The following is a 21,546-nucleotide window of genomic DNA, read 5'->3' on the forward strand; positions in this document are numbered from 1 at the left end:
AGCAGCCAGCAACATGTTCCCCATCCACACTGTGGAATATTTTTCTTTTGTTTTAACTGTTAGGATTGTGCCCAAAACCAATGGAAGCCAAAGAACTGGAAAGGAAGAGTCATAAAAAAAAATACAAAACCCACTGCCATTTACAAATCTTTGTTACAAAAACCGACTGTGTTTTATAAAGGCATGTGATGCATCGCCAAAGGGATCTTTTGCCATTTAAAATACCGAACAGTAGTAATCGCTCCACAGCTAGGCTGCTGGGACTTAACGTGCAATTTGCACAATTTGTGTGGGGATGAGATTACTTTGTCTTAGGACACAAGGAACAGATGTGTCCTAATTAACACAGAAAAATGTTTAAAACAGAGTTTTAAAACATATGAGTTTGGAAACAGAAGTTAAAAACAGCTTCAAAGATTATAAGCAAAATAGTACAATACAACAAAGTATGAGTAGTTTTCTTTTTAAAAAGAGAGGAAAAGAGAGGCAGTCAGATGAGGTGGTAAATTTCCATGGGCCTTCCTCTAAATAAAGTACGAATTTCAAGGAAAGTACCCGATAAAAATTGCTTTTTTATTTTTGAAAAATGGGGTCAGGGTAACATATATCATATTTTAGCCAGTGTGGTTTAATGGGCTGATAGATTCCATTGTGGAACACTATGTTATCCTAAAAATAAAAAGGAGAAAAAAAGGTTGGAATAAATTTGGGAAACACATTTGAGGGACTCTGGTATATTAATATGTATGGTAAATCTCTAAGAGGGGAAAAGCGTGCATCTTGGCTCAAAATATATTTGAACACAGAATACCTTTTTCCAGAAAAAATAAGCCATCAGTAGACATGCACTGACCAGTATACACCCTGGTGAACAATACACTAGGCCAGTGGTTCTCTAAGTTTTTAGTCCCAAAGTCCCCTTTACACTCCTAAAACGCACTGAGGACCCCCAAAGCCCTTTCAATTACATAGATTACATTTAACGATAGTTATATTAGAAATGAAAACTGAATTTTAAAATAGGTATTAATTCATTTAGCTTAAGTAACAATATACCCATTGCATGTTACATAAAATAGCAAAATAACCATATTTTTTTCAAAACAAAACGTTAAGGAGAAGAGTGGCACTGATTTACGTTTCTGCACGTCTCTTTAATGTCTGACTAAACAGAAAACAGCTAAATTCTCACATGTGCCTCTGAATTCAATTTGCTGTGATATGTTGTTTGGCTGCAGCACACAGGGAGAAAATCTGGGCCTCATTTTCAGCTAATGGTGGAAATTCTTCTTTCATGCTACACCAAAACTCGACAAGGGCTAGTTTCTTAAAGGGTGGTAGCAAAGCAGAATCTGAAACTTATCAATGAACTCCTTGTGCTCTGCTCTATGAAAATTCATTGGTTTGACTTGCCTTCTGGATGGCTCTTTTCCCATGCATGATTCTGTAACATCAAGCACTGGTCACTGGAAGTGACCACTGATTTTCGACCAATGTTCATTATACAACATCATCACACAACATGCAGTGTCTGAAAAGCCCCACCATACACTTGTGAGAGAACAGAAATGAGTACCCAGTACTATCATAAAAATAGTTTTGACCCTGTAGGTGTCCTCCCTCTTGCCCACCCAAAAAGGTCTTGGAGGTTCTCAAAGTGAGAACTGCTGACTAAGGTGACCGTCTAAGCTCTGCAGATCCCTCCCAGAAGAAGCACAGAACTTCGTTTCCTTCCTGCCCTTGGCTTCTGTGAGCCTAAACAAGGCCTGTTAACCCAGGCTGGCCACGGCCATGACAGAACCCATGAAGGATAAGTAGGACAGGATTAGCCGTGAAGAAAAGATTTGGTTACTGGGATTCTCCCAGGTAGGGATCTGTGAAAGGTGTACATTTTAGACTTCTCTGGCAAACACTTTCTTCCAACCTAGGCCTTAATAATCTAGGAAGGATTTGTCTTAACTGAAGACAATGAATTTTTTAAGTACTCTGAAAGGGATTCAGAAAGGCCTGTTTCATGAAATCAGTTAATGAAGTAACTATGTAGTGACGAACCATTATCTCTTTAACAACTAAAAAGAACTACTATACAACTCTGGTTATCTCTGGGTGTCAATGTACACATGTAATAATAATAATAGCTAATATTTCAGTGTTTAGCTTTCAAATTATCTCTTTAAGCCTTACAACCATCCTAGATGGCAGACACTTTCCTATTTTTAATAAACGAAGAAATGAAGTTGCATGGGGCTAAATAACGTATTCGAAGGGCTGAACAACTAAGTGATAGATTCAGGACTTCAACTTCTATCTGTCTGACACCAAAGGGTCTGTCTCTCTTAAGTCCTCACTGTGCTGCCTCATTTCCAATTAACCGTTTACTGAACTTCAGTAATGCAGATTCTTCCTCTGGCAGTTATCCCCCAAATGATGCAGCACTCTCATCTGTTCCCTGTTGCAAAGCGAAGAGGTGTTCGATGAATTGGCTCAGAGCCCACCCTGATAAACGTACAAAGCAGCAAGATTCTTTTGCCTCCCAAAGCAGAATGATCACCCATGGAAAGTGAAGTCTCACTCAAAAGCCACGTATATGGCAAGATGATGTCAAGTCCAATCTTTTGATGCTGAAAAGGTCATGAGGATGGAGTACTGGTAATGACATTCTGTAAACAAAACCCAAGATACCCTCAGCTCGTATTCCCTTCTCCATTCCTCTGAAAGCACATTTATTAAACATGGGCAATGAAATGCCTGTCATCTCTAAGGCAGGCGAGTAAGGTAAGGGAGGTAGGATTATCCTTTTCAAATGCTTTCTAAACCCTTAGTTCCCTCGGGTCACTATAGTCTCTGCCCATTATTTCCCTCACATCAATGGCCTTTCTTCTGCTACTCCAGAATCATTCAGAACATACTGAATACCTTTCTAGGTTAGTCTTAATCATTTTCCAAGGCCCAGCTCAAGACACCTCTCCTCCCAGAACTGGTCCAGCTCTTCCTTTCCTCAAAGCGCCTCTGGCAGGGACCCCCATCGATATGGGTCTCCTGTGCACTCTCTGACTGTGGGTGACGTGGCCTCATTTGTGTGAGTCTCATCTTTGACAAGTATTTGGAGCTGGTGAGGGTTCTCGAGACCTTCTGGAGAATCTCCTACAACACTTCCCACATCTCTGAACACAAAATATTATGTTTGCTCCTGTTTCTCTTCACTTGGATGAACACTGAAGAACATAAGGATGTGTTTTTATGTCAATTTTATTTTTAAACATATTTCTCTTCAGTCCCACAATTAAACAAATTAGCAGTGTCATTCAACCAGAAGTTTTAGATATGCTGAAAGAGAATAATAGTCTATAGTACAATACAATCAATGGCATTCACTGAGAAGCTCCATGCCAGTTTATCTGTGACATTCCATCCTAATGCGAATTGATTTTAGGAGAAAGTAAGACAGTATATACTAACTCTTGGCAAAAAAAAAAAATTAAATAAAATAAAAAAGGATGGATTTGGGGTACAACCTAGAAAACCACTGATCATGTCTTGCGCTTTCTAAATGTTCAGCCATTCTTAATGACACGCTACCTGGTAGTCCCATGCCTCACTGAAGTGTGCTGTACATCTCTGTTTCCAATATGAATGCCACAAAGTGCCATGGAGCTTTTTAACGAATATTAAAATATTCATTTTAATATTAAAAAGCCTGTGGATCAAAAAAGACTACACGATACAGAAGAATCCAGCTCATTCTCTTGGCATTGTAGTTACTCTTTAAAATTATGCTACATAACTTTGTATAAAATGACACATTCTAATATAAAGTGATAAGAACAAAAATCCTTCAATACTATGTCCAACTCATGAGATATTTCATTCTCCTCCCAAACTCCTCTTTCTCTCAGACAAACCAAATAAGTTCAAGGCTTGTGTATTTGCAAGCAACGTGGTTAGGAGCAGACCTGTTTTCTTGTTTTGTTTTGTTGCCATGCCAAATTTCTGTACAGAAGTTAAGAAAGGAAAGCCACCGTAATTGCTCTTATCTAATTACGATGACAGATTACCTAACTTAAATACTGGATTCCCATTTGTAAGCTCCATCACTAGATTGTAATTCTGTAAAATTAAAGGCCATGAAAATGTTGGCCTCCCTCTGAAACTTCACAGCCTGACCTTAACCTTCTTTGCATATATCATTCTTGGTGGAAATTTTCAACAGCTACAAAGGTGCGGGCAAAAGGGTGTGTCACATCTTGACTTCTTAGTCGTATTTCCTGAGGTTGCCATTTTTGTACATTTAAAATATTTACTTATGGCAACATTTAAGTAATTATAGTTTAGGAAGCACCGTTCTCTTTTTTTTTTTTTTTCTATCTTGGTAGAACCCCTTCAGTGTGCTGTACCACAAAAGGGAAGTTCTCTGAATCAGGCATTACTTAGTGAAGGGCTAATGTTCATACCTGGTAAATACCAAACTTCTTGCCTTGAAATCTGAAGTGAGTACTCTTAGTTTGGCAAACATTGTTATCCTGCCTTTCACACTGGACACTAGGACAGCTCTAGATGAACACTGCCCTTTCACCGCCACATTTACACCAGTGGTGCCCACAACCACCTGTTCTCACTTCTAAGCACCCAATACCCCAGACCACCCAAGGGAAGCTGAAGATGCCATTCGCCATGGTCCCCAACCAAGAAGAGGTAATCTAAAGAGGTAAGCTAACGAGTCATCAAGGAAAGCAGGCAAGCAATGTTGGGTGATAGGAGAGAGTCTGGGGGCCCATCACTTTTATGGATCCATTAAGCCTATTCCTAGTACCCCGACATCACTGAGTTGCCCAAACTAGAAACAAACAGCTCCCACACCTCTGCCTTCCCCCTTATTCCTCAAGTGAGCTGTACCAAATTCTAATCATTCTACTTCCTGGTTACACTACTTGAATCCTTCCCTTTCTGTCCCTCCAGCATTGCTGCCTCTGCTCTCACCCACCCCTCCTGCCCGTCCACCAAGATTTCCAACCGCTCTCATAGTCCTCCAGTCAACTTTCCAGACTGCCACAAAAGCCGCCTCTAGAAAACACAGATCTGATGGCTGTACCCCCTCAAACCAGGGACAACTACAGTACTCTTCAAACTATCAGTGAAGAGAAAGGGGAATGCAAACAAATACACCAACAGAACATACTCTGAGACTCCCACCACCCTTCCCCTTTTGTTGTGAATGGGCAAGAAAGAAGGGATCTGGAGAAAATAGATGTGGAGAATACGCAAAGGGCCAAGAACCAACATTTCATTCACATATTTCTTTCTGGGTTTACTTGGCTCATCTGTATTTTGGGTCTTTAAAAAAAAAATTCAACTTGACTTTCAATCATTAAAAATAATCCTAGAAGCATGTCCTGTTATGCATTGCCAAGTTGCATTGATGCAATTTCATTACTTACTTGAAAGGCCACATATTAAAAACACTACTAGCAGTCAAACTAAAGAAAATAAAGTGATTTGAGATATTTTTTAAAGCAGTTACTAAAACAGAAACAAATGTTATTTTCAATCTCTGGCTCACTGTAAACTGACAAGATATGAATATGAATTTTACCAAGTAATGTATAATAACTGCTTCTGCTCACCACAATCACATGCCAACGGCTCAATGCTATATAGTTCATTTGGATGTTACATGTGGAATATGTCATCTAGATAACAAACCATCCTCATTAAAATAGACTTACTCTAGCTAATTTTTGAGATTGTGACATCATTCACATACAAAGCTTAGTAAATACTATTCTCAAATTTGATTTTACAAAAGTCATCGCCAAGTTTTCAATTTCTAAACAAGTGAGAGATAATACCTGACAAATTGTAAGGTGATGCCATAAATTGTCTAAATCGTAGTCAATTCACCAACATATGCATTAAATATGTGTTTTGGAAACAAATTCTGCCAGGTGCTTCTCTGGAGTATAAAGTATTTGATACGATGGATCATGCCCTTGGGAAGATTAGTCTCCATCTGGGAAGAGAGTATGTACATAAATGGCACAACCTCTTTGCAATAAAGTGAGAGAATAAGAGGAGAGCCACGGGACTACAGAAAGGAAATCATTTTATGTAGGAGAGGTATCAGGGAAGACGCCATAGCAAAGGTAGGCCTTAAGGACTGGATGGATAGGAATTCTGAACTCTTAAGTTTCTACTCCTAAAATGGAAGTCCCAGAAAAAGCTTCTAATCAATGTTTCTAGAGTTAGCATTTATTGAGCAACTGTTCTGTTAAGAATTTCATAAATGTTACATGCGTCCCTATATTTATAGCAGCACTATTTACAATAGCCAAGACATGGAAACAACCTAAACGTCCATCAACAGATGAATGGCTAAAGATGTGATATATATATATCCAACGGAATATTACTCAGCCATAAAAAAGAACAAAATAATGCCATTTGCAGCAACATGGATGGACATAGAGATTATCACGCTAAGCAAAGCAAGTCAGAAAGAGAAAGATAAATACCATATGATATCACTTACATGTGGCGTCTAATATATAACACAAATGAATATATCTACAAAACAGAAACAGACTCACAGGCATAGAGAACAGACTGTGGTTGCCAAGGGGGTGGGGTGGGGGAGGGATGAATTGGGAGTTTGGGATGAGCAGATGCAAACTATTATATACAGAATGGATATACAACTATTACATATAGGATGGAGTCAGTGAATTCCCGAGTCATTAGTTCTTGAACATTAGTAAGCCAAAATCGTATTTATATCAACACAACAATTAATCACACAGAGAAGATGACAGTCTTAACAAGAACAATCAAGGCTCAAAATCATTATATACTTTGAATATAAATATGGCTTGATACAGTAAGGATTCGAATATGCCAGAAACAAATCTCATTCCCACAAATGTAACTGAAATGACAAGAATGTCAAGAATTCATATACTTAACATACTTATTTATTCTGTCTTCCAATATCAGTACTATGTAATAGTTTTATCTTACACTAAATTATTAAGATATATATTTGTTTTAAAATAGTTATTTACATTTTGTTTCTCAAAGTGTGATCCAAGAACCTTTTATATTAAATGTATCACAGGAGAGTGCACATTAAAAATACAGCCCCTGGGGCCCCACCCCTAACCCATTTAGCCAGGCTCTTAGGGCCCAGGAATCTGAATTTTCAACCAGTCCTCCCCTTACCCCCAAGTGAGCATTAGCTGCACATTCAAGTTTTCAAACCCTTTGTCTGGAGTTTCCTCCACTACCTGTTTCCCTCTTGGTTTCTCTTCTATTGGAATGTATCTTTGCCACTTTAAATAATTACTTTAAACATTCTCCAAATGCCTTCTAGTGGAGTGTAGTCACACCACACCAAATGAAAGAAAACTTGCTTCTAAAAACACTGAAATTATACCACTGAAAAGAGGATTATTTCAAACCATTTTTATAAACCTTCTTTCTCAATATATAGCTCGAGTCAGCAAAAGTGGCACTGGTAGATGCTTTGGGTTCCGCGTAGGCAGAATAAGGCACCCCCCAACCCCAAAGATGTCTCCATCCTAATCACTACAACCTGTGAATGTTACCGTCCACGGAAAAAGGGATTTCACGGAAGTGATTCAATTAAGAACCTTGAGATGAGGAGGGTCTCCTGGATTATACAGGGGGGCCCAATGTAACCAAAGGGTCCTTAAGAGTAGAAAAGGCTGGCAGAAGTGAGTCAAGGAAGAGGTGACTGCAGGGGAAAGGGACAGGAAGAGGCACTGTTGCTGGCTTTAAGAAGGGAGAGAGGGGCCACAAGTGCCTCTAGGAACTAGAAAAAGCAAGGATCCCTGGAGCCCTGCTGACACCTTGATTTCAGCCTCGTGAGACCTGGGTTGGATGTCTGACCTATAGAACTAGGAGATAATAAATCTGTGTTGCTTTAAGTCCCCAAGTTCGTGGTCATTTGTTACAGCAGCCCTAGAAAACTCATACAGGTTCTCTGAAGAAAAGGAAATAAACACTCAAATTACCTCTAACACAAAGGCCACAGTACAGCGGCCCACATCCTTTTCAGCCTTCCCAAACAGGTAAAAAGATAGAATCCCAAATGTTCATTTGCAGACAAACGAGATATGGCCCAAACAGTTTCCAACAGCACTGCCACTTCTCTTATCCGTCTCTCTCCTTATCCTGCTCTTGCCACTCAGACCTGCAGCCTATCTGCTCACCTTCCACCAAGACAGCCTGGTTTATCACCTTGGAAATTACAAAAAGGAGAGGGTCTAAGTCAGGGCTTCTCAACTCCAGCACTATTGACATTTAGGGCCAGAGATTTTTTTTTTTTTTTTTTTTTTTTGGCGGTACGCGGGCCTCTCACTGTTGTGGCTTCTCCCCTTGCGGAGCACAGGCTCCGGAGGCGCAGGCCCAGCGGCCATGGCTCACGGGCCCAGCCGCTCCGCAGCATGTGGGATCTTCCCGGACCGGGGCACGAACCCGTGTCCCCCGCATCGGCAGGCGGACTCCCAACCACTGCGCCACGAGGGAAGCCCCAGAAAATTCTTTTGTTGTGGGCACTGTTCTACGCACTGTAGGATACTCAGCAGCGTCCCGGGCCTCTATCCACTAGAGGCCAGTAGAAACTACCCCCGCTCCCAGTTATGACAATCAAAAATGTCTCCAGACCCTGCCAAGCGTCCCCTGGGGGCTGAAAATGGTCCCAGGCTGATACCCACGGGTCTAAGGCATATGTCAGTTTAGCTGGTGCTCTGTGCTCTCTCTTCCTCTCCATCAGTTTCTCCCATGGAGGGGGAAGCCTCCATCATGTGCATATATTTCACTTACATTGCAGCTGGTCTCATTCAAACTCAAGTTTCCCATGAATTCAGTCTGTTTGGCATTGTAAAGCAGCGCTAAGTCAAAACTCAACCACAGGCCTCTTTTAATGGCCCCACTACACTTACTCCCGGCCACAGGCCACGGAAGCATGGCCGTTCCACAATGACCCGCAACCCAAGGCTGCCAAGGAGCTCAGAAGCCATTCCGCCGCTATAAAGGCCGATGCTTGCTATTTCACGGTTACGAAGAACTCTCTAAAGCTCTCTGCAATTTACTACCTCTACACGATTAATAAAAATCCTTGCAATCACAAGGTTTAACACAGTGTAAATCAAACATGCAGATGACTGACTTAGCTTGACTCTGATGACAGAACAGATGTTTGGGAATCAGATCCCAGGAAAGAGCCACCATCTCAGAAAAAGAGCATCAGGCTACTAGAGAAAGAGAGAAGTTCCTCAACAAGGTCTAAGAAAATGACTTAAACCAAGATGTTAAGATCCTGTCTTACGTAGTTCTTAATTCCATTCAGACGTTCCACATCAATTTCAAAATAGCAAAACTGTAAATGGAAAACACAGCTCCTATTCTTACTGAAATCTTTTTTTTTTTTTTTTTTTTTTGGCGGTACGGGGGCCTCTCACTGCTGTGGCCTCTCCCGTTGCGGAGCACAGGCTCCGGACGCGCAGGCTCAGCGGCCATGGCTCACGGTAGCCGCACCGCGGCATGTGGGATCTTCCCGGACCGGGGAGCGAACCCGTGTCCCCTGCATCGGCAGGCGGACTCGCAACCACTGCGCCACAAGGGAAGCCCTTACTGAAATCTTAAACAAAAAAATACAGCTTCTAAGATTGGATATTAAATTCATAGGATCACCATTAGTGTAGTCTAGATGGAGGTGGGTATCCAAATTGCAGAGATTGGTGACTTTACAGAATGTTCTTCCAGGGAATAATAGCATATAAATCCTTGGTACCTACAAATAACCAGTAGCATTTTAACAGATCAACTTAACTGCAACCTCCGTACATTAATCCTCCATAACTATTGCCGTCGTAATTAATTCTAAGACTTCAGAATTTTACATTTTTCTCTCAATGGCCTTTCTCCAAGTGAACAATATTCTTATAAAGTCTGAAAATAATATCACGTTACCCTGAAGAACTAAGGGCCAAGGTCCTGAACCAAACAACGTGCTCCTTTTGGATTTTCCTCATTTTAGGTAATGATACTGGCCTTTGGCAGTCAACACTGCCAGCCACAGACTCAAATTTTCTTTTACCTTTTTGGAAGATGTTACACATTTTCAATTTGTTTTGAAGATCTGAAATTCAAGCATTTATGACACCTGAAGGGGGAAAGCGAAAGGAAAGAGTTTTAAGGGGGAGGTGAAGATGAATCTTCTATGCTATGGGAGTTTGGGATTGACGTGTACACACTGCTATATTTAAAATAGATATGGGGCTTCCCTGGTGGCGCAGTGGCTGGGAATCCGCCTGCCAATGCACGGGACACGGGTTTGAGCCCTGGTCCGGGAAGATCCCACATGCCACGGAGTAACTAAGCCTGTGTGCCACAACTACTGAGCCTGCCGCTCTAGAGCCCACGAGCCACAACTACTGAGCCCACGCACCGTGTCTACTGAAGCCTGCGCACTCTAAAGCCCGCACACGGCAATGAAGACCCAACACAGCCAAAAATAATACGTAAATAAAAATAAAATAAATGTATAAAATAGATAACCAACAAGGACGTACTGTATAATCCAGGGAACTCCGCTCAATACTCTGTAATAACCTAAATGGGAAAAGAATTAGAAGAATAGGTACATGCATATGTATGACTGAATCACTTTGCTGTACACCTGAAACTAACACAATGTTGTTAACCAACTATAATATAATTTTTTTTAATTTTAATTAAAAATTAAATAAATAAATACGTTAATTAATTAAATAAAATTGGGTGCAGGGCACTGCCAGGGAAGACGACGACAGGGTGGGGTGGGGAGGAAAGACACTTGGACACCATTACATATTGTCTCCAAAATACCAAAGTACTGCATTATGAATGAAAACATCAAGACAGGTAACAGCACGGAGACTGTGTCTCCAACCTAGCTACCCTCATCAGGCTGGCAGTGACACCACCTTTGGAACTAAAGTAGGAAGGCTGGGTGAGTTTGCAATCTGGTGAAAATACATACAAGCTAAGATTTCTAAAAGACTGTTTACTAACCTATACTCACCACTTTTATCTGGCTTGTGGAGAAGAGCAGGGTGATGCTCTTAAAAGGACTGAGTTGGAGGGTTTTAGTCCCTGCCAGACCTAATACCTCATAACTGTACTTTTTACTTTGAAAGTTACTCAGGTTTACAACAGACTTTTATAAAAATAATGCATAAAGTAGCTCCTTATTTCTAAACCCACAATTACCAGCATATGAAACCAACTCTTGTTAGTCTTAGCACTGGTTTTATATATCTTTTTCGCTGCTAGGGAAACTGAAACATCTTATTGCTACATTCAGCATTTGCTGAGTGCCTACTCTGTGCTAGGCCCCAAGGACACGTATGAATAAAACATGGTCCTTGCACTCTCCACGTAGTGGTGGGATAATAAAACAATCAATAATAACAAATAATAATAAACAACGGCAAGGAGCGTGCCAGAGCCATAAAGAAGAAAGCAGTACAAGCGGCAGAATGGATATTTTTTTCCTGTAAAAAAGGATATAAACTTGGGTTTCCTACCCTTATTCCCAACTCACAAATTATATTTTCTGTTGTGGATGGCTCATGATGACCAAAGAATTTCAGTATGATTCTTTTTGGTTGGAAACCTCTCTGGAACAGATTTAACTACAACACTGGCCTCTACTCTGGAATGTTCAGCTGACAAAGACAAGTTTTACACCAGCAACAATCACTGACTTTCTTCTATTCCACCACAAGATCTAGCATTAGCATGTTCATTTTATCCCGTGTTCGCTGTACCCCCTACACGATTTTGTTAACATTTCGGATCTGAGCTTTTAACTCATTTGGCTCTTTTATTTTATTTTCACTTATTAGCTAACAATTTTTTTAAAAATCAATGAATAATGTCTGAGTGGCCACAGGTAATAAAGCACCACGGGAAATGTACGAAGGGACAGCAGTTTGCCCTTGTCCTAAAAAAGCTCTCCAACCTTAGTCCAGGAGACAAACCTGTAAACAAATAATAAGGCGTGAATCAGGAGACTGTGGATGAGCCCTGGGAGATGACAAGCAATGAACTTGGCAAGTGAAGGGCTCCAAGTTGGAACACAGGTATTATATGCAGACTGGGGGAAGGAGTCTTCTATTTTTAAATCCCCCTCCCCAGAATGAGCACTATTTGAAAATCCCACCTAGGTAAGAAGACAGGGAGTCACATAACGCTTAGCCCACAACACTTATTTTTAAAAGTCATACAATACTTGAGATGTTTGATTATAACATTTGAGATGAAATTATTTCTCAGCTCTTGGCTTATTTTCCCTCTATACCCTCATCATTAGGTCTGGAGTGGTTTCTAGTAGCTTTTTCACAGATGGCTAGCTATGGGGGAAAATCAATATTGGGGGGAAATTTTTTTATATACTACCTGGAGATTATTTTGCAATATATAAGATCAAAAGCCACAAAACATGTTTATTCATAGTTCTGGCCGTGCAGCTTCTAGGCAAATCCGTCGTAGGACTAGGATCAAACATGTGAAAAAGATTTTACTAAAACAATGCTTTATCACAAACTTATTTTTGATGTATTTTGTTTAAATGTCTCAACAGTATTAGAATGGTCGAATTAATTACACTAAAAAAAAATTTTTTTAACCCTGTATAGTAGGATTTTTCTCCAAATCCTGTTTATTCTACCCATTTTACCTGTATCCTGCTTCATTCATACCGGTGAAGGCTGATATGTTTTCAAAGGAGTGTTTTGAGGGTTACTCTTCAGGTAAAATTCAACACGACCGTCTGTCCTTTCAAACAGCTAATTCCTTTTTTTAAGAAGCTAAATGTTCACCTACATTCGTTTTTCCACTAGATAACAAAGTGTGAATGTAGGCAAAAGGCAGTTGATGAAATTCAGATAAAATTGTTTACAATCTTCTATTACTGCTCTTCATTCATTGTTTTCCTCAACCATCACACCCTGTTTTCTGTATCTACCATGTACTTCAAATTGTCTATGAAATTTTAAAAAATTCAGTGGTTGTCTGAAAGTGTCTGGCACATGATGAACTTATGTGGTTGTTTTTTTTCGTGCAACTTTCATCCATGGCTGTTTGCCTAAAAGACCTGCTCGAGCCAAAATGTTGTTTGTTTGGTTTTTTCCTAAATTCTGGCAATCAATCAGATGTAGCTTTCATTTGTGCCACTTAATTTTAACAATGGCAGAAAAAAAGCCTTCTTTATAGGACTGAATTACTTTAATTTTGCCAGTCAGAAATGACAGAAATAAATTAATGGGGTTGATGCCACATGGCAAAAATGCAGGGTAAATTACTCTTCTATGACAGATATAAGTGAAATCTGTAAAATGCCAATGTTTAAATTACTTTCAGGATTTTCCCTGACATTTTTACTTCAAAATCTAACTTCTTGGGTACTACTTTAATTTCTCTTGATTTTTGAGAAAATGCACATGTTTGTAGCACATAAGTCTTAACCAACTATGGAATACCTTGAGTTATTTACAGGAAAATCTTATTTTCAAATTCTGAATAACAATGTCATGTACTCTAGTATATCAATCACTATCATGTTCATTCTGTCTTACATCAGAAGGTGGTTTTTACGCCAAAATGTTACTTTTTTTAATCTACAGATGGTTTGATATGCTTTGCTGCACAAAGAACCTGGCTGTCTTTTGGCTGGTACACTTTTCCAGCTAAAAATGAGAAACTGAAGACAGAAAGCTGAGTAGGAACAAAAGATGGGGAATTCAGATAGACTTCTACAGCATATTTTCATTATTTATTTTCTCTAAGAGATCTGAATATTCAGCATGCAAGTAATGTTCTCATTTGAATATAAATTGACACCACTATTTTAATTTCACAAAAAAAAATCTGTGGAATTTAATCTACCAAAAAGGGAGGAAAAAGGAAAGAAAGAAAAAAGTAAGGAAGGAAGGTAAGGAAAGGAGGGAGGGAGGAAAACAATAGTAGAGTGAGTTTTTATGTCGGTGGTTAAGTTCAAACACTAAACAAAGGTCATATATCATTCAAATTCACTTTGAAAATCCCTTAACGTTCCCATAAGACACTACAAACACGATTTTGTGTAGACAACTCTTGACAGCAACCTTCACATACACAAAGTCTGGGAATTGCTGAGTTAGACTCATTGGAGGGTCACACAATAATGTCTGACCATTCAAATCATTCCTCTCTTAATATAAGTATTATATCCCTAGAGTGAAATGGAAGGTTTAGCTGAAGCATGCTAAAGTGGTAGTGCTTTCCAGCAGGTTTTAATTCATTCTGTTGGAACAGGAAGCTTCTTTAACTCTAGCGCCTACTAATAAATGTATTGTTGCTGTCGTTTAAAAAATCGTGGCTTCACATCTTGAGTTCTTAAAATGGTGGTATGAAGAGTAACTTTAAGAGTGATTTCTTCAAAAAATATTTTTAATCTGGTTGCTATTTTAAAAAATTAAACACATAACCAAATAAGTGCCAAATATTTTCTAAATCCCTTCATACCTCTTTTTTTTCCCTTGCTTCTCTGCTCTTTTGGAGTATTTTACCCCTGGTCTCCCACATCCAGTACTGATAACTCTAACAGAATGTGTAGGACTTAAGTAAGTGAGGATGCTGTCCTGCCTCCTGGCTCTGTATCTCGGATTTGTGGTGGGACAGCAGCCCCAGAACTGACCTGTGAGGAGGGTCAGGGGGCAGAGCTGCAGGCAGCCCTGGGACAAGGCTACTGCTTTTAGGAGCCCCAGGAAGTCCGCAGACATCTTGTTCTACCCCTTCCCTTTCTTCCTTTTCGTTCCCAAATCTACAATGTCCTGAGCTCCAAAATAAATTCTCATCCAGTGTACCTACCCTCCAGCAGGTTTAAAACCTTAAAGTAAAACATTATGAGTGGGCTTCCCTGGTGGCGCAGTGGTCGAGAGTCCGCCTGCCGATGCAGGGGACGCGGGTTCATGCCCCGGTCCGGGAAGATCCCATATGCCGTGGAGCGGCTGGGCCCGTGAGCCATGGCCGCTGAGCCTGCACGTCCGGAGCCTGTGCTCCGCAACGAGAGAGGCCACAACAGTGAGAGGCCCGCGTACCGCAAAAAAAAAAAAACAAAAAAACATTATGAGTGTTATTCACTACTGATGAGTGATGAGTGTCATTCACTATTACACATAAAGAAGCCCACTGGCCATTTAATTCTTAAACAGCCAGAAAGAAGGACAAGCATTACCATGAATGTGGGACACGGGAAGTGTGAAAGGGCTCTTTTTTTTTTTTTCCTTTATGAATTAACCAGCATGTGCTTAAGGAAACAGTCCATTATTTCAGAAAACACAAAATTCCATCATAAAAAATTAGGAATGATTTGAATTATTACATCAGTGAGAGACTAGCTCCTAGAGATTGAAGGACGTCATCAAAGAACTGAAAAATTAAATTAGTGGTGGAGCTAAGAGAAAATTTTGTATGGGAAAAGGTTATGCTGGGGGGAAGCATAGAATTTAGGGGCGATCTAATAAATTCTGAAGGAAAGGGGACATGACAGTGATGACTGTTATTACTCCTCCTGGACTTTTCTGTGCTCCAAGTAGAGATATGGGGATCCTTTCGGGGGGCTACTCAGTCCCTTTGAAAGTCTCTATCTCTGTGCATCTCAGCTGCACATTTTGGAAGGAAAGGTGCCACTGAGGATGACAGAACAATCAACCATGTGCCCAGGTAAGCCCGGCAGTCAGGCTTGAACAGCCTCCACTGAAATTCTATCCTAAGAATCCCAGGGTGATGCCACAGACAACATGTGAGACCGGCAGCCTTTCCAGAGCTGCCACAGTCAGCAGTATTTAGAGAAAAGGCACAAAGTTGTCGCACGTATAACACGCGCACTAAGGAACACCACATAAGAGCCAATGAGAACGACCCTGGGGCCCTCCAGACTCATGCACGTGAACAAGGATGAGCCACCAATGAGCAAGGCTGCATGGGATCTGTGGGATCTGCGGGCACGCTCTGACTTCAATACCCCAAGACTCGGCTGCACACCTCTATCTCTCCCATTCCCATTAGCTCACCCTTTTCTGGCTGAAAAGAGCTCAGTGAATCAATGGCTTCTGTTGAACTGTTTATATATTTTTCAAGTCCTGATTAGGCCATTAGTCACTGAGCATATTGCACAGTCAACTCGAGTAGCTGCAATTATGCAACTTCCCACGAACATACCGGGAGTATTTACAGTGAGACCACAGTGCCAGCAAAATGTGAAATGGAGATTATCTGTCAGCAATTTTAAGAACCGTGCACTTCAAGGCCAAATGAAATAGACACGTGGCAGATAACAGAAGCTGGGAGAAAAAAAGATGCATGATGAAAGGACCAACGTTTACTCTTCCGAACACAGCCGAGACCTGAAAATGAGAGCTCCCTGTACAACAAACAAGTCCCAGAGAACGGTGCTCGATGTCACCTGTCCCCCTTTGCGGTAACGTCCGCAAGAGCCTTGATGTAATGCGGCCACCAAAAGCACAGAACTACTGAGTCTTGACCTCATTCTCGGGGAGCAGCTGGTTCCCCTTCAGAGTGCCCCCCACACCTGCCCCAATCTGTATCCAAACACAGTGAATATCGAGTCTCACGTGAAGCATTTCCCTCTTCCTTTCGACTATTCTCACTTTTTATTTTCAAAATCAGCGAAAATTATGCCATTCGATATTCGAGGATTTCTCATCCAAAGCAACAGAGAACACTCATGGAAGAAAAAGAAAGGAACATGTAAAAGGAGCACTTAATTTCTTTTATCAGGATGCTGAATCGCTTCCACACGCACTGCCTAGGATAAACTGACGACAAACATGAGTGGAGTCTTTTTCAAGAAAATCTGCAACCTCCCAGCAGAGAAACGGGAAACTATGGACCATGAGAAGTGGGTCAGCGCCTCTACATTTGCTGGACGAGTAATAACATAAGCAAGAACCTTCCTCAGAGTGTTTTATAGTATTTTTCATGGCAAGACTACTACTTTTTAGTCTGTTAATCCACACTTTCCTCCTTCTATTCATATACTTTATATGGTATTTATGGGTTGAGTTATATATTTTAGCTGAACTCGGAATGACAGTTTTTTTTAAGAGGCTGCCAACATGGGTCAGGAAGAACCTCAGAAACCTGGCTTGCAGTGGCTCTGCCATAAGGAGCCTTGACAGCCAAAACCAATCAGAAAGTTGATGAGATCCAGGTTTCCAAAACATAAGCGAAAAGAAAAGGCATCCTTTGCTTTCTTCCATCTGGCCTTTTCCAAAAAAAAAACTCAGGTTATTTACCAAAAAGGACTCCTTTTGTAATGTCACCAACCACTTGCTCGTGTGTTCAGTGCAAATCTAGACATCCAGTCGTCGGTCTAACTTCAAGCAAGACGCAGCTTTCTCCACCTTGGACCGGGACAAGGTGTGGAAGAGATATGGTACCCAATGGGCCAACACACCAGAGGCATCCAACACAGCTGCATTCTAAATGAACGGCGGCCCTGAGTCTCTCCACGGACAGCCTTCCAAAACTAACTGTGGCTGTGAGGATGAAGACGGCAGTTCCTCAGCTTCAGCGCCTTTAAGGTTATTTCAACTTTCCGCCTCTGTTAACCCTCCTGCAGGAACTTTGGACACAGAGCTCTCCTTAATACTCACAGGCAGGGACGTCCAGAAGAAAAATGTCTCACTCCTCCTTAGGGAACTGAAGACCCGAGCCCTCTGTCTTCCCTTTTTTTGGAGATTAGATTCGAGGGGCTTGAAGATGACCTGAGAGAGCTTATGACAGACTCCTGGATTTCAGCTCAGGACAAACAAACCTTTCACATGAGTCCTTGCAAACAGACAGAGTTCTGTTTGAATGTTTGAACCCCATATTCTAGTACAAACATGCTTGGCACGCTTAGTGCCAGAGTTTTCTTCTTGGCAAACTGTTCTGCCGCCACTACGGATATTACCACCACTTCAGAATCCCTGCGACTTTCCTTTCCTCCCTTGCTCCCCCCGCCGTTCCCATCTCCCAGAGATCTTATCTGTGCCCAGGCTGCAGGGGCAGAGGTTGTGCCTCTGGGAGCCTAGGAGCTGTCAGCGCCCCTGGCAGGGGCCTGGTTCGTGCCACACTTCTTCTCCTGGTCCCTCCTTGGTCTGGCACGATGACAGAATATGGCCACTTTTTCATCATGTGTCTGCTAACTCAGATGCCGACCACAGGGCCGACAAATTAGCCAATGGTTGATGGCTTGAAGGCACGGGGACATCTAGGAGTACCTTCAACTCCAGGGAGATGGTAAGGAGAAATCACCTTTCTCAGCTCTCAGCTCTATTCCTTTGGGAAGATCTCAGACTCTCCTGAAAGTGGGAAAGCAGTAGCCCTCAGAAATGATCAAATCCATCCCCCCTTCCTATTTTAAAGTTCCCCTTATCGGAGGCTCAATTCCTTATTGGATCACGGCCAAATGATCAAGGGCTACTTTTTATAGGCATTGAAACATAAGAGCTGGAGGTGGTCTTAAAGATCATTTGATTTTGTGGTTTCATGAACTGAAACTCTATTATTAAATACAGAGATCCCTGGGCCTCAACCTGCCCCCCTCCCCCAAGCCTTTAAGCTCATTCAGTAGAGGCTGGTGGGAGGCCTAGAACTCTCCAGGGGTTTCTGAAGCCACATTTGAAAACCACTGATGTAATCCAACTTCCTCATTTTCCTAAGGCCCAGAGAGGCTAGGGTATTTGACAAAGGCCACACAACGGTTAATGACACGCCTGAGACGCCAACCTAGTCCCTGGTGTGTGTGCCAGGCCAATGACATCCTTTTCCTGTACTTCCTAAGTATTTAGTATTCTGTAAAACCGTAATCATTTAGTCTCTGCTAATAAGGATAATGTCTTCTTAATGAATACATAATTCAATTTCTTTGAATTTATTATATAACCTCTACATTTTTAGAGTCTCATATGCAAGTTAAGTGTCACCTTCTTAGGAGTGTTTTCTAAAAGAATAAAGGATTCTTCATTAATTCACCTTCGTATTCTAAAGGTGAGAGAGACTTCACGGGGAACAAATCAGAAGCACAGTGAATGAAACTTTCTTTCAGAAAACCGAGGAAACGGTCAATGGACTAACATATTTGCTAACTTCTACAAACAACACACACACACACACCCCCCCTTCAGCTTCTGGCTCCAGGAATTCTTATTATGCAGGGAAAAATGTTAAAAGCATTCACTGTCATATCAGGTGAACTTCTAAGAGCGTGGGAGGTTTTGTTCACTATAGTACTCCATTCTGATCACTAATGCCGTTTACATATTAGCTTGGAATACATACTGATAGTAAAGTAATAAAACTGCATTTTGCTAAACTATTCTAAAATGAAGGCTTTTGCCAAATGACCATGGCGTCTCCGGCCCACCATTCCCCACCCCCGTTACTGAGAACGAGTCCCGTACGGGGCTCTGGGTTTTCCCTTTACTGGTGAGGAACAAACAATTGAATGAGTAACAAGGAGGACATAAAGGGGGCTCCCCCGCCCACAGACCCGGGCGTCTCTGCACATTCTGAAAGGCAGGCACAGAACTGCTGCTGCACCCACGCCACATGCCAAAAAACCACCACTTTTAAAGTCGACTTCTTATAGAAAACCCAGCAGTCCTCCCTGTTACAAGCTGAAGAAGAGAATATTGCTTTTTGCCAGTGGTGAGATGCATCAGTTAAATCGGCCTCTAACTTACACAGCTGACAAAATGTTTACAGGTGATAAAAAAGAAGTTACAGTTTACTACGTGGCAACAAATCAGGAAACAGAGAAACCAGTCATTGCTCAATCTTTAAACTGTTAAAAGCTGAAACATTCTCCAAGTGTTACCAAGCCCTTAAACAAAAATATAATTTCACAAAGTGAGATATTTTCTTTTTCGATAAATTCTTTTGAGAGCAGAAATAGTGACTTTAGCTCTGCCTGTATATTTCTAAATATTTCTCTGTTCTATATGCACACTTTTAAAAATGGAATAGTTCCAGGAACAAAAAATTTAAGTAACGGGTGATTAATGTAATTGTATACAAATTCTAAATATTTTGGATAATTAAAAGAATGGCATAATACCAAATTTCCTTAGTTGAAATTTCTGTATTTTTGAAGACTCCTCCACACATGCCTGCAAATTCACAAAAATGCAAATTCACAAAACTTACTCAAAACATATTGACTTTTAGCTTCTTGATACTATATCTTGCAGGGCATGATGGCGCAGGCAATAGCGTTTCCAGTAATACCTTGTTACACAGATTATATATAATCATCCTACAGTAAATAACACAGAGTCTAAAACTTAAAAACCACATCAGATTCTGAAATACATAATGTGTCCTTCTGAACTTCCAACCATATAGTCTTCTGAAGTAGCATATCCAGAAGCATGAAAAACAGAGGCCATTTCCAATCTGGTAACACACCATGAATTAGTGAATTATCTTCATAGTTCTTGCCCTAATTAAGACCAATCAGAAAAGCACCCATTCAATATTCCAACACACAACCAGAGTTTCTGATTGTGTAATTATTCCCCTCACAGGGGTCCACCTCAAAGGTATGAGACACACAGGTTTTTGAGGATTATACTGGAAAGAGATGTTTATTGAGGAAGAATTACTTAGGATAGCCAAACTTGCCCGAAATAAAGATTCTCTGCCACTGGACCCACTCAGTATTACACTCCAGGCTAGAAACAAAAAAGATTAAATAATATATTCATATGGGGAGCGAATTTTTCTATCAATAACAAGCAGAAAACCTTATGAGACTTTTAAGGCAAGATTTTTTTTAAGCCCTACAAATACTTAAGGACAACCTGCCCAGACTTTTTTTTAAAAAACACAGTTTATTTAAAGACGTAAATGAAGTCAATCTAATAAACAACAAATATTTACTGATAACCTTCTATGTGGCCAGGATTATGTTTCTAAGTCCCATGACCTTTCAGGATATTTACAAAATTATTTAACTTTCTAAAGTATGTCAATAAATAATGCAGTCTTCCAAAATGTTCCTGGGGCTGTAATTCCATCTAGTTTCTATGATGACACTATAAACCTTGGATGGAATTACAATCTTAATGTGGACAATCAGGGTGCGTTACTCTACGTGCTCGGGGAATCCATGATGAACTCAGCTTCTAAAATAATAACCACCAGGCCTTTGGCATGTAATTACAACCAGGAAGCCAAGCCATCTACTGGCTAGTACATGAGAAATGTTCCACCGAAAGTACCTCTCACCTCACCGTAACAAAATCTATTTAATACATCTGAAAAACTGCTTCATCTCCAAAATTAAAATTTCTACTTTTGTGATAAGGAAATAACCACAAGAGTTTACTTCACAGATATGTTAATATATATCAGTGGTGACAAGATTATCTGATACTACCAGTGAAATCTTAGAGTCTTCTCGTATCACCTTCAGACACCTGAAAGGTAAAGTCC

At 40.7% G+C, this 21,546-nt stretch overlaps 1 protein-coding gene across 6 annotated transcripts in view; it reads right to left on the bottom strand.

The window, feature by feature from the left end:
- The window catches only part of ATXN1 (ataxin 1), a 396,205-nt gene that overhangs the window by 302,851 nt on the left and 71,808 nt on the right, over nt 1-21,546 (bottom strand). The window contains exons 3-4 of one of the 6 annotated variants that reach the window (XM_082664148.1): nt 10,590-10,629; nt 10,115-10,180 (exon numbers count right to left, since the gene is read on the bottom strand). The exons of the other annotated variants lie outside the window; for them this stretch is intronic. The gene's annotated coding sequence lies outside the window, so the exon portion shown is untranslated. The remainder of the gene's footprint in view (nt 1-10,114; nt 10,181-10,589; nt 10,630-21,546) is intronic. 6 annotated transcript variants of the gene reach the window in all.

Source organism: Grampus griseus (genome assembly GCF_964374135.1).
Source record: "Grampus griseus genome assembly, chromosome: 10".
Classification (NCBI taxonomy): domain Eukaryota; kingdom Metazoa; phylum Chordata; class Mammalia; order Artiodactyla; family Delphinidae; genus Grampus; species Grampus griseus.